Source organism: Bos javanicus, chromosome 4 (genome assembly GCF_032452875.1).
Source record: "Bos javanicus breed banteng chromosome 4, ARS-OSU_banteng_1.0, whole genome shotgun sequence".
NCBI classification, from domain to species: Eukaryota; Metazoa; Chordata; class Mammalia; order Artiodactyla; family Bovidae; genus Bos; species Bos javanicus.
In genome coordinates, this window is record NC_083871.1 from 100,418,832 (window position 1) to 100,430,586 (window position 11,755).

The following is an 11,755-nucleotide window of genomic DNA, read 5'->3' on the forward strand; positions in this document are numbered from 1 at the left end:
AGAGTAAAAAAGTGGAAACAGTCTTTCTTGCAGTCTCTGATCTCTCTCTTAAACCACACCACTTACTTTCCCACAGATAAGCACTGACAATGTTCAGCAGTACTGGGGAACTATGGTATGCATGTTAAACTTGAGATAATAAAAACATACAAAAATGGATTTATAAGAGTATTTTAAGGGCTTCCTTCATAGCTCAGTGGTAAAGAATCCACCTGCCAATGCAGAAGATAAAGGTTCAATCCATGCCACACAGCAACTAAGCCTGTGTGCCACAACTATTGAACCTGTGCTGTAGAGCCCAGGAACTACAACTGCATGCCCTAGAGCCTGTGCTCTGCAACAAGAGATACCACCGCAGTGAGAAGGCCAAGCACTACAACCAGAAACAAGCCCCAGCTCGCCGCAACTAATGAAAAGCCCATGAAGCAGTGAAGACCCAGCACAGTCAAAAACAAATAAAGAAATAAATTTTTAAAAGGAGTATCATGGTGCCATTGTGACTTATCATTAGAAATATATATTAGGTCTTTGTCTCTGACACAAAGCTCCTAAAACCTTTAGAATCTCCTAAGTGCTGAGAACTATAAAGGTGAATTTTATAGTGTTAATAAAATAACTTTGGGATCCCATCTATGGATGGGGGCTGGTTGCCAGTAGAACCAACCACGTGATTAGAGGGATGGAACTCTCAGAGGCACAGATAACAACCTGGGCTTGTGATTAGCATCTGAAACTGAGGTGGGGAGGGGCAGGATTGTAGGACTGACCCCTTCGCCTCTGGAATCTGGTGCTATCCCCCAGTGGTGGTGGTGATGTTTTAGTGGTTTAGTTGCTAAGTCATGTCCGACTCTCGTGATCCCATGGATGTAGCCTGCCAGGCTCCTCTGTCCATGGGATTCTCCAGGCGAGAATACTGGAGTTGGCTGCCATTTTAGATAGTGTCATAATTGGGTAGAACTGTAGGACATCCAGCTGATATCTGAATGTTTCTTGTTGGTGTGGAGAAACCCCTCTCACACTCCCCCAGTCTCTTCTCCACATACAATAGAATTGGGTGCAGAACCGTTAACTGTGTGTGTGTATGCATATAAAAACTAGAAGGAATCAAATATTAATCATGTCATTCTCTGAGTTATGGGAGTATGGTTGATATCTTGCTTTCTTCTGTATATTTTCCCATATTTTCTAAGTTTTCTATCAACAAATATTAATTTAAGAATCAGAAAAATAAAATTAGCTTTATTAAATCATATATCTAAGTAGTTGTTGCTGTTGTCGTTCAGTTGTGTCCAAGTCTTTGTGACATGCTGTGATCGCAGCATGTCAGGCCTCTCTGTCCTTCACCGTCTCCTGGAGTTTGCTCAGACTCATGTCCATTGAGTTGGTGATGCCATCCAACCATCTCATCCTCTGCCATCCCCTGCCTTGAATCTTTCTCAGCATCAGGGTCTTTTCCAAAGAATGGGCTCTTCACGTCAGATGGCCAAAGTATTGGAGTTTCAGCTTCAGCATCAGTCCTTCCAATGAATATTCAGGACTGATTTGGTTTAGGATTGACTGGTTTGATCTCTTTGCAGTCCAAGGGACTCTTAAGAGTCTTCTCCAGCATCACAGTTTGAAGGCATCAATTCTTCAGCGCTCAGCCTTTTTTATTGTCCAGCTCTCACATCCATACATGACTACTGGAAAAACCGTAGCTTTGACTAGACAGACCTTTGTCAGCAAAGTAATGTCTCTGCTTTTTAATATGCTGTCTAGGTTTGTCATTACTTTTCTTCCAAGGAGCAAGCGTCTTTTAATTTCAGGGCAGCAGTCACCACCCACAGTGATTTTGGAGCCCAAGAAAATAAAATCTCTAACTGTTTACACTGTTTCCCCATCTATTTGCCATGAACTGATGGGACCAGATGCCATGATCTTTGTTTTTTGAATGTTGAGTCTTATGCTAGCTTTTTCACTCTCCTCTTTCACCTTCATCAAGGGGCTCTTTAATACCTCTTTGCTTTCTGCTGTAAGGATGGTGTCATCTGCATATCTGAGGTTATTGGTATTTCTTCCAGCAATCTTGATTACATCTTGAGCTTCATTCAGCCTGACATTTCACATGATGTACTCTGCATATAAATTAAATAAGCAGGGTGACAATATCTAATATCTAGAGCAGGTATCTAATATCTAGAGTATATCTGCTGCTGCTGCTAAGTCGCTTCAGTTGTGTCCGACTCTGTGTGACCCCAGAGACGGCAGCCCACCAGGCTCCCCCGTCCCTGGGATTCTCCAGGCAAGAACACTGGAGTGGGTTGCCATTTCCTTCTCCAATGCATGAAAGTGAAAAGTGAAAGTCAAGTCACTCAGTCGTGTCCGACTCTCAGCGACCCCATGGACTGCAGCCCACCAGGCTCCTCAGTCCATGGGATTTTCCAGGCAAGAGTACTGGAGTGGGTTGCCATTGCCTTCTCTGAGAGCATATCCAGCTATGTTCAACATCTAGAGTAGAGCTTATGTCCAATTCAGTTAAATGAATTGCAGTCATTGCAATAAAAAATATTATAAAGGCAGGTGACAAGAAAGAGCAATGAGGTAGACATAGTTCTATCAGATATTCAAACATAATATGAATTTACAACAAGTAGTTAATTCAATAAATATTTATTCAGTGCCTGACACTGTTTGGGAAATTGAGAAGGAAGTGATAACTAAACAGATAAGATTCCTGTTCTCAAGTAGATCAATAGTCTAGTGGGGGATAATAAACAAGTAGATTAGTAAGCTAATTTAGGTAGTATTTAGTGCTATGAAGAAATGAAAGAAGGGTGTTATAATAGTGAATGTTGTTGAAGGGATGCAAAGTTGCTAAGTAGGGTAATGAAAGGTAGCCTCTTTGAAGCAGAATATTTGAGTTGAGACTTGGATGAGAAGGAGTGAGCCACTGAAGCTTCTGCAGGGAGAATGTTCCAGGAAGAAGGAACAGCAATTGCAAAGGCTAAGGCGGGTATAGGCTTGGCAGAATTAGGAGTTGGGTGGGCTCAGCTAGTAGGGAGGTGTATATGAATAGCCAGGGCAAGTCCCAACAATGTTGTGGATTGCTGAATATGCTGTGGGGGTTTTCTTGGGGGATATGAAAGAATGACCTATAGAATATTACTGACAATGTGGTAAAACAATGCAGTGCTAAGATGGCACTAACATCACACAGACAGTCTAATGAGTATAAAATTCATCTTCCTATTTCTCTTGCTATGGTCAAGTTTTTATTTAGAGTATACTAGTGGCTCAGTGGTAAAGAATTCGCCTGCCAATGCAGGAACTGCAGATTAGATCCCTGGGTTGGGAAGATCCCCTGGAGGAAGGCATGGCAACCCACTCCAGTATTCTTGCCTGGAGAATCCCAAGGACAGAGGAGCCTGGTGGGCTAGTCCATGGGGTCACAAAATAGCTGGACACAACTGAATGACTGAGCATGCGTGCATACCTCAGTTAGATTCCACATCATGAAGAATTAAGACCCTTATATGTAAACCGTTTCAAGATGAGGTTTCAAGGTGGACTTCCTGATGGTTCTGTGGTTGGGACTTTGCCTTCCAATGCATGGTGTGCACACGTTCGATCCCTGGTCAGGGAACTAAGATTCCACACACCTCATGACCAAAAAACCAGAACATAAACAACGAAAGCAATATTGTAACAAACTCATAAAAACTTTATAAAAAATATGAATGGATATATTCGCATATGGTTCAAATACCTTTAAAAAAAGAGAGAGAGAGAGATGAGGCTTCAAAGAACTCTGTCCTTCATGTCCCGATTGCTGCTGCTAAGTCGCTTCAGTCGTGTCTGACTCCATGCGACCCCATGGACTGCAGCCTACCAGGCTCCTCCCGATTAAGCACTCACAAATTAATGCTTGGGTATGAGCACTGAGTTCCAGGTAGCAAGTGTTGATGATGTCCAAGGTTAAAGCTGGGCCTAGGGGCAGCATACAGACCGTGCTGTGTATGCTTGTGGATGGGTGAATGGGGATGGCTGTGAATCTGGATGGTCACAATGTCTGGGCTGGGCACACAACTTGAGTTGTCAAATACAGTGCTAGAGCCTAGGTACCACCACTTCACAGGATCTAGATTCATTTTTAGAATGGGAGTCATTAGAGATTAAACAGCCTTGACCATTTTAGGAAGACAATGAGATAACTTGACCAAACAGAGAAATTTAGAGACATGGGAAGATCTTGACTTACTGCAGACATTTTACTGAGATGTGTGAATTTCTTCCTTGTTCTGAATTATGTTTCACTTTATATTTAATTATTAGAGAATAATTTATTGTTACTACCTTGGTTTATAGAAACAAATATATTGTTATAAACAAAATACAACCAATTGGAAAATATGCTGTTTTTCCTTTTATTAATTCATACCTATGAGGTTTGTGACATTGTACAGGAGATAGGGATCAAGACCATCCCCCTGGGAAAGAAATGCAGAAAAGCAAAATGGCTGTCTGGGGAGGCCTTACAAATAGCTGTGAAAAGAAGAGAAGTGAAAAGGAAAGGAGAAAAGGAAAGATATAAGCATCTGAATGCAGAGTTCCAAAGAATAGCAAGGAGAGATTAGAAAGCCTTCCTCAGCATTCAATGCAAAGAAATAGAGGAAAACAACAGAATGGGAAAGACTAGAGATCTCTTCAAGAAAATTAGAGATACCAAGGGAACATTTCATGCAAAGATGGGCTCAATAAAGGACAGAAATGGTATGGACCTAACAGAAGCAGAAGATATTAAGAGGTGGCAAGAATACACAGAAGAACTCTACAAAAGATCTTCACGACCCAGATAATCACGATGGTGTGATCACTCACCTAGAGCTAGACATCCTGGAATGTGAAGTCAAGTGGGCCTTAGAAAGCATGACTACGAACAAAGCTAGTGGAGGTGATGGAATTCCAGTTGAGCTATTTCAAATCCTGAAAGATGATGCTGTGAAAGTGCTGCACTCAATATGCCAACAAATTTGGAAAACTCAGCAGTGGCCACAGAACTGGAAAAAGTCGGTTTTCATTCCAATCTCAAAGAAGAGCAATGCCAAAGAATGCTCAAACTACCACACAATTGCACTCATCTCACACACTAGTAAAGTAATGCTCAAAATTCTCCAAGCCAGGCTTCAGCAATACGTGAACTGTGAAATTCCTGATGTCCAGGCTGGTTTTAGAAAAGGCAGAGGAACCAGAGATCAAATTGTCAACATCTGCTGGATCATTGAAAAAGCAAGAGAGTTCCAGAAAAACATCTATTTCTGCTTTATTAACTATGCCAAAGCCTTTGACTGTGTGGATCACAATAAACTGTGGAAAATTCTTCAAGAGATGGGAATACCAGACCACCTGACCTGCCTCTTGAGAAACCCATATGCAGGTCAGGAAAAAACAGTCAGAACTGGACATGAAACAACAGACTGGTTCCAAATAGGAAAAGGAGTATGTCAAGGCTGTATATTGTCACCCTGCTTATATAACTTATATGAAGAGTACATCATGAGAAACACTGGGCTGGATGAAGCACAAGCTGGAATCAAGATTGCTGGGAGAAATATCAATAACCTCAGATATGCAGATGATACCACCCTTATGGCAGAAAGTGAAGGAGAACTAAAGACCCTCTTGATGAAAGTGAAAGAGGAGAGTCCGTCTAGTCAAGGCTATGGTTTTCCAGTGGTCATGTATGGATGTGAGAGTTGGACTGTGAAGAGAGCTAAGTGCCGAAGAATTGATGCTTTTGAACTGTGGTGTTGGAGAAGACTCTTAAGAGTCCCTTGGACTGCAAGGAGATCCAACCAGTCCATTCTAAAGGAGATCAGTCCTGGGTGTTCTTTGGAAGGACTGATGCTAAAGCTGAAACTCCAGTACTTTGGCCACCTCATGTGAAGAGTTGACTCAATGGAAAAGACCCTAATGCTGGGAAAGATTGAGGGCAGGAGGAGAAGGGGACGACAGAGGATGAGATGGCTGGATGGCATCACCGACTTGATGAACATGAGTTTGAGTGAACTCCGGGAGTTGGTGATGGACAGGGAGGCCTGGCGTGCTGCGATTCATGGGGTCGCAAAGAGTCGGACACAACTGAGCGACTGACCTTAATTGAACTGATGTGGATCCTAGTGCCAGGGACCACTACTCAGCTTTGGCAGCCCTTGAATTTTCAGGCATATTCCTGGGTTTGAGATGAATAGTCTCTGAGGTGTCACTTTTGCAATCCTGAACCTAGATAGAAAAGGCGAAGATCATGCAGCCACAAGTGATAGCAAATGCTGAAATGGACCCTTAGGGAACTAGACCAGACAGGATGGATTAAGAATCAGAGATTTAGCTTGCAAAGTCTGCCACATTCGGTTGAGTCCATGATACAACTAATGACCTCTTGAAGAGCTGAAATCTCACTGGACTATTAAACAACAATATGTGTTCAAGAGCTGGCACCATTAATTGTCAGTGCTGATTCCAGTAATAATATAGAGACACAGTATTTGACTTCCCTGGGGGATCAGACAGTAAAGAAAATCTGCCTGCAATGTGGGAGACTCAGGTTTGATCCCTGGGTTGGAGTAGATCCCCTGGAGAAGGAAATGGCAACCCACTCCAGTATTCTTTCCTGGAGAATCCCATGGACAGAGGAGCCTGGCAGGTTACAGTCCATGGGGTCACAAAGAACTGAACACGACTGAGTATCTAACACTTCACTTCATATACATCAAGAATAATTTCCAAAAATGTGCTTGTAGCTGCAGGGGAGTGGATTTTCCATTTAGGATACACACATCAAAGTATCTGCATATATAACATTACTAAATAATCCTGAAATGTCTTCTTTATACATACTTACCAAAGAATACATATGGCGTGAAAGAATCACATTTTATAAAATTGAAAGGTGGTTTACTAGGAATTACAAGTAGATATCAAATGTGGGTAGTTGGATAGTTGACACCCAGGATTCACCTTGCTGTGAATAGAATCAGTCACTCTTCAGTCTCTGGGGTAAGTGTTTCATGCTGCTGTAAAGTCTGGGAGGTAACTCAGGGGAGCAACATGATAAGCAGAGAGGATGGGTCTTTAAGACCTGCTGTTCAGAAGGCTCTGTCATCAACAGTTCAGTCGGTCAGTCATGTCCAGCTCTTTGTGACCCCATGGACTACAGCACACCAGGCCTCCCTGTCCATCACCAACTCCTGGAGATTACTCAAACTCATGATCATTGAGTCAGTGATGCCATCCAACCATCTCATCCTCTGTTGTCCCCTTCTCCCACCTTCAATCTTTCCCAGCATTAGGGTCTTTTCCAATGAGTCAGTTCTTTGCATCAGGTGGCCAAAGTATTGGAATTTCAGCTTCAGCATCAGTTATTCCAATGAACATCCAGGACTGATCTCCTTTAGGATGGACTGGTTGGATCTCCTTGCAGTCCAAGGGACTCTCAAGAGTCTTCTCCAACACCACAGTTCAAAAGCATCAATTCTTCTGCACTCAGCTTTATTTATAGTCCCAACTCTCATATCCATACGTGACTACTGGAAAAACTATTGCTTGGACTAGATGGACCTTTGCTGGCAAAATAATGTCTTTGCTTTTCAATATGCTATCTAGGTTGGTCATAACTTTCCTTCCAAGGAGTAAGCATCTTTTAATTTCATGGCTACAGTCACCATCTGCAGTGATTTTGGAGCCCCCCAAAATAAAGTCTGACACTGTTTCCACTGTTTCCCCATCTATTTGCCATGAAGTGATGGGACCAGATGCCATGATCTTGGTTTTCTGAATGTTGAGTTTTAAGCCAGCTTTTTCACTCTCCTCTTTCACTTTCATCAAAAGGCTCTTTGGTTCTTCACTTTCTGGCATGAGAGTGGTATCATCTGCATATCTGAGGTTATTGATATTTCTCCTGGCAGTCTTGATTCCAGCTTGGGCTACATCCAGCCCCGTGTTTCTCCTGATGTACTCTGCATATAAGTTAAATAAGTAGGGTGACAATATACAGCCTTGATGTACTCCTTTCCTGATTTGGAACCAATCTGTTGTTCCATGTCCAGTTCTAACTGTTGCTTCTTGACCTGCATACAGATTTCTCAGGACGCAGGTCAGGTAGTCTGGTATTCCCATCTCTTTCAGAATTTCCCACATTTGTTGTGATCCACAGTCAAAGGCTTTGGCATAGTCAGTAAAACAGAAGTAGATGTTTTTCTGGAACTCTTGCCTTTTTGATGATGCAACGGATGTTGGCAATTTGATTTCTGGTTCCTCTGTCTTTTCTAAATCCAGCTTGAACATCTGGAAGTTCATGGCTCACGTACTGTTGAAGCCTGGGTTGGAGAATTTTGAGCACTACTTTGCTAGCCTGTGAGAGGAGTGCAATTATGTGGTAGTTTGAGCATTCTTTAACATTGCCTTTCTTTGGGATTGGAATGAAAACTGACCTTTTCATCAACAGCCAACTCATTAATACCTTCCAATGTTCACAGCCAGGGGACTGGGATTGTCCTTTGTGTCACTCATTTTCTTATAGTTTTCCTGTGTGGCTGGTTTTCCCATTCAATACTGGAGGACAGAGGCAACGGGGAACTCAAGTTCTTTGGGAAAGCTTCAAATGCTTAGCTATAGCAATGACTCTATGAACAGTGGTCTCAACATTGTAAGGCTTTCCAAGGTAAATGGATTATTTATACTAAGTTTTGAGAAACATCCTAAGGGACAAGGAAGACGCTAATTCAAACTTCCATGAACCATGTTTTTATAACATAAACTAACTAAGTCATCAATAAAAAAGTTTTATAAATGTTAAGCCTAACACAAATATTAGGTATTGATCTGTCTGACACATTTATGTTTATTTTCTATGGGTTGGAGTAAATTTCTGTTTCAGAGATTACAGAATTTTGTTTATTCTTTGTCCTTTCTTAGATTTATCTGACGGTGGCTTTTCTTTTTTTCCCTAACTACAAATCATAAGATTGTGCCTAAGAGAAAATATGGTATTTTGTGATAATTCATTTTATTTTCTATCCCCAGGTGTCTTTTAGTAAAAATCCTGAATCATGTCTATAATGTTTTTTTCTGCTAGATTTGGGGAGGGGCCAATTTCAATATCGTCCTTTTGCAATATTACTTCTGTTTTATGTTTTGTCTTTTTGGCCAGGAGGCATGTGGGATCTTAGCTCCCAGCCAGGGATTGAACCTATACTCTCTGCCTTGGAAGGCGAGTCTTAACCACTGGACCACCAGGGAAGTAAGTCCCTTGTCATCCCTTTTCTATGCTTTAAAACATGTAATTGTGCATCAATAGATTCACTGCCTCTATGGGTAGGAGCAAGAGTAACAAAAACTCATGTTATAGATATGCTGATTTTGTTGCTAAAAGCAAATGTTTGACTGGCATTTGTGTGACATCCTTATCAGGAAGGCCACACAGATTAACCACAGGGGAGTAAGGTGTGAAAAAGAACTGGCAAGAAAAAGAACGATAATGGCAAAAGCATTCTACTGTTTCACTGATTACGAAATGCTTTTGTATTATTTCATCTGACCATAAAACTACCTTGTCGTTAATAGTTATTAATAGTTTCATTATATTATCTTGCAGATGTGGAAATGAAGCAGGGAGAGCTTGTCTGACTTTCCAAGGCAACATGAGCTCTAGGTGGAGAAGCTGGAAGCCCATCAGGGCTTTAGGATGATACTGTTCAGAGAAACGGTGGAGGTGGGTGTACAAATGGGCATCTTTGCTGAGAATAGCAGTTAAGTGTGTTAAATCTCAGGTTCAAATACACATAACAGTGTTTCAGAAAAGGCTCAAAACCAAGCGGTAGAGTCAAAGCTGTCGGGGGGCGCCCAGCCCGGAGTTCCAGTGTGGCCTGGAGGAACGGAGCCCGTGCAAGGACGGCCCGGTCGGGAGCACCTGGACCGAGCTTGTGTGGTGGGGAGACTCCCACTTCTTCCCAGGGGTGCCGATTCCAGGACGGTTGAGGCGTCGGGGCGGCCACCAAGTCCCCAGCGGGGAGACCCCGTCGGGGAGTAAAAATTTATATCTAAAAAAAAAAAACAAAAAAAAACCCAAGCGGTATTACCTACCCCTAAATCCTAAAGGAGTCCATCTTAAAGGAAATCAGTCCTGAATATTCATTGGAAGGACTGATGCTGAAGCTCCAATAATTTGGCCACCTAATGCAAAGAACTGACTCATTGGAAAAGACCCTGATGCTGGGAAAGATTGAAGGCAGGAGGAGAAGGGACAACAGAGGATGAGATGGTTGACTGGCATTAAGAGGGTAACAGGCAGGAAGGCCAGGGATTTCCAAAGGGAGGACATAGCCTGCAAGTGTCAGACATTTTTATCTCTCTTAATTGGCAGGAGGAAACTAGGGATAATTTTTTCCTTCTCTATACAAATTTAAAAGGAGGTTTCTCTTAAAATACTCTGTTGCCATAATGACACTTGGTTTCACCTGAAGTGAACTATTCTCAAACCTTGAGGTAACCAATGCATTTTTCTTATGGAAATGTTTGTCTTAAGCTATACTAATGTAGTATACATTTACCCCAAACTCTGTCTTCAAGTTGGTTCTGCCTAATGGTTCAAAACCTGCTTGACAAACTGGTATGTTGTACTCAGATATTGTTCCCCTAATCTATGTAAATGAAACTATTTGTATGGTAATCTGTCCTTCTACAAGATTCAAGTTAATCTTTTTATGGCCCAGGATGAACCATTTGCTGCCAAGATTATCCCAAAATGCATCTTATGGGTGAGGGCCTGGTGCCATTCTGAGTTTTAAGACATTGCTTTCTTTCATTAACAGACTGCTAGTGACTATATAACATCCAGCTGAAGACTAGCAGGGGGGTACTCTTTCTGCCCCATTCTGATGCCTATGTCAGAAGCTTTCTCTATCTCCTTTATACTTTAGTAAAACTTTATTACACAAAGCTCTGAGCGATCAAGCCTCATCTCTGGCCCCGGATTGAATTCTTCTCCTCCAGGGGCCAAGAATCCCGGCATCTTTGCATGATTCAGCAACAACCTTTCAGCATCACCAACTTGATAGACATGAGTTTGAGCAAGCTCCCAGAATTGGTGATGGATAGGGAAGCCTGGTGTGCTGCAGTCCATGGGGTCACAAAGAGTTGGACACAACTAAGCAACTGAACTGAACTGAACTGAAGGGGTATTTACCAAGGCAAATTTGCCCAAAGAATTTTCAGAACCAAAGAGCAGGCTTCATCTACTACAGTTCAAGTTTGATGCTGGGCTCTGGAGCGACCATTTGGAGAGAATCTTGCTTCTTTAAAGACCTGAGAGCCACAAGTTATCTCTAGACCAGGAAGGGAAAGGACTATGACGTGAGGAAGGAAAACTGGAAACGCCGGGGAAAGTCACTGTGTTCACATTAGGGTTTCTTGACCTGGGCGTTTGGGTGGGATGATTTTTTTTGTCTGTTGTAGGGAGCTGTCTTGAGCATTGTAGGGTGTTTAGCAACACCCCTGGCCTCTACCAGTGTCTGTAGCATTGCCCTTCCCCATCCCTAGTTGTGACAAAGTATCTCCATACATTACCAAATGTCCCCCAAAGGACAAAGTTGCCTTGGTTGAGCCACTATTTAAGATGGGTCAAGCTGAATTAAATAATGAAGATTTAAACTTCGTGTTTACCAGCCTGCACATGAATTGCATTTTAGTATTTTTTTTTTTTATTGCTTCAAACTATTGTAAA